Source organism: Diospyros lotus, chromosome 6 (genome assembly GCF_014633365.1).
Source record: "Diospyros lotus cultivar Yz01 chromosome 6, ASM1463336v1, whole genome shotgun sequence".
Taxonomy (NCBI): domain Eukaryota; kingdom Viridiplantae; phylum Streptophyta; class Magnoliopsida; order Ericales; family Ebenaceae; genus Diospyros; species Diospyros lotus.
In genome coordinates this window covers 29,985,591-29,988,078 of record NC_068343.1, presented here as the reverse complement: position 1 = coordinate 29,988,078, position 2,488 = coordinate 29,985,591, and positions in this window count along the sequence as shown.

The following is a 2,488-nucleotide window of genomic DNA, read 5'->3' as shown; positions in this document are numbered from 1 at the left end:
AGATGGAATGGGCTTCAGACATTATATCTTCGGGATTGGTCGTATGCATTCTATGTCCATTATTTTTCCCATCACTTATAGTTGGCATTGATGGTAGCATCTAAGGAGTCTATTTCTATTTAGAGATTCTTTTGTGCATTAGAGAATGTTATTAATGTTGTGAGTGCCTCTCCTTTGTGCATTTCTAAGCTGAAATCTGTCTAATAAAGAGAAATTAAAGATATGTTGGCTAGTGGTGAATGTTAGTTTGCAAAAGGGGCTAACCAGGTCTGTAGCTTGACTCGGCTAGGATCTACTCAATGGAGTTCTTACTATGCATCTATTAAGAGTTTGGTATAATTGCATGCTACAACTTGCAAGATGCTTGATTATCTTAGTGACCATTGTTTGAATTCTAGAAAGGATCTTAATGGTGCTTTATCACATTTGACAAGTTTTGAGTTTGTGTTTGTCTTGGATTTAATGTATGAGATTATGAGTCACTGATATTCTTTGTCAAAATCTTTAGCGTGAGTCTCAAGACATTTTGAATTTTATGAGATTTGTCTTTAGAAGATGAGAGAAGACGCGTGGACAAATTTTTTTGAGAAAGTTATAACTTTTTGCTTACGATATGATGTTGATGTACCTGATTTAAATTCTTTCCATCGAGGTAGTCGTTTGGTCAACAGAATGAAAAAATCGCAGTGCTCCATCATTACCATTTTGATGCTTTCAATGCTACAAGTGATTTTCAGTTGATGGAGCTGAATACGAGATTCAACGAGACATCAATAGAACTCCTTAATCTTTGAGTTGCTTTGGAGCCTGTAAGTTCGTTTCAATCATTTGACATTGAAAATATTTGCAAGTTTGTTGTTAAGTTCTATGGTGGAGATTTTGGTGAATAAGATGTAAGTAATTTGAGATGTGAGTTGCTACATTATGCGGTTAGTGTGATTAGTGATCCTGGTTGTTAAGTATCTACACTTTATGAATTATATCGAAAGTTGGTTGAAACTAGAAGGCCATTTTCAAATATCATGAAATTAATGCACCTTGTGCTAACTCTACCTATTTCTACAATGACTACTAAGTGTTCCTTTTCAACTATGAAAAGCTTGAAGATGTCACTTCGGAATAAAATGGAGGATGATTTACCGACGATTGTATGATACTTCATATAGAGTGTAAATTAGCTGAGAAAATAGACTTGGATTGAGTGATTGATGAATTTGATACTTTGAAAAAGCTTAGAGCACAACTTCATCTTAAATAGGTAAGTGAGCATGTGTAACACCCGGTGTTATTGGTGTTAGAAAATAAGGAAGGTTGATAGAAACTTTTGAAAAGTGCCATTGAGATAGTGGATCTATGGAAATAATGGTGCCCTCCGGGAAGGGCGTTTGGTAAATTGGGTAGCGAGACCTAATGAAGGCTAATTGGGAAATTTGAAAATTATTCCATTATTGGAATGAAAATTAGTTGGGAATTATTCTCATTTGTGAAATTGAATGGAATTGATGGGATTGTTAATTCCTAAGGGCATTTTGGTAATTTGGAGTTTAATTCCATGAGGGAATTAAATTATTAAAGAGGGAAATTACTTATAATTTAATTATATGTGAGAAGTAAGCTATTGTCCCTAAATTGGAGAATAAAGGTGGTGGAGCCACATGAATGGCTTGGATTAAAACTTGGAAGCCGAGATTGGTGTCAAGGAGTGACACTTGGCAAGCTCTTGTCCAAGTAAAATGAGAGTTAATTAATGCAAAAAGAAATGAAAAGTAGTCATTCTTGCATTAATGAGGAGTCATAATTGTGTGGATTAAAAGAAATTCCTAAATGAAATGGAAAATTGTCTCTCATTAATGTTTTGAAAATGGGAGAATTGTTTTAATGGAAAAGAAATGAGTTATGTCTCTCATGTGATGGGTTGAAATTAGTCAAAATTAAATAAATGAAAAAATGTCTAATTTTGGGAGTTGGAGACAAAGTGATCCAAGGGTGGAGCATTTGTCTTGAATATGAGATGGGAGAAGATCAAAGGCTTGTATTAAAACTCTTCAAGTGGCATGGCTTATGCTTCTTTGGAAGGTGGAGATTTAATCTACAATCTCCATAAAGGGTTGAGATTTAAAGAGAGGAAATGGCATGGATTGCTAAGTATTAAAGTAATGAATGGTTGAGATTAAAGATTTTAAAAGCACATGGATTGTGCTTGTTGTGGAGGGTGTGGATTTAATCTTGTATCAAGAAGATCTAATGGCCAAGATTTATTCTAGAAGCTTGGCATAGATTAAGAGTTTCTGTAAATTGGGAAGAGAATGTTAAGTCCAAGTTTTTCCAAGTTTAGAAGAAAAAGGAAGAGATTAGGAGGATCCTAATTTTGTGGAATCCGCTGAAAGTTATGTTGGAACTGATTGAAGTATCGCAACAGTTTATTCACTGTAAACTAACGTGTAAGGTATCCCTTATCACAATATTTATCACTTTTGTCTATGGATTC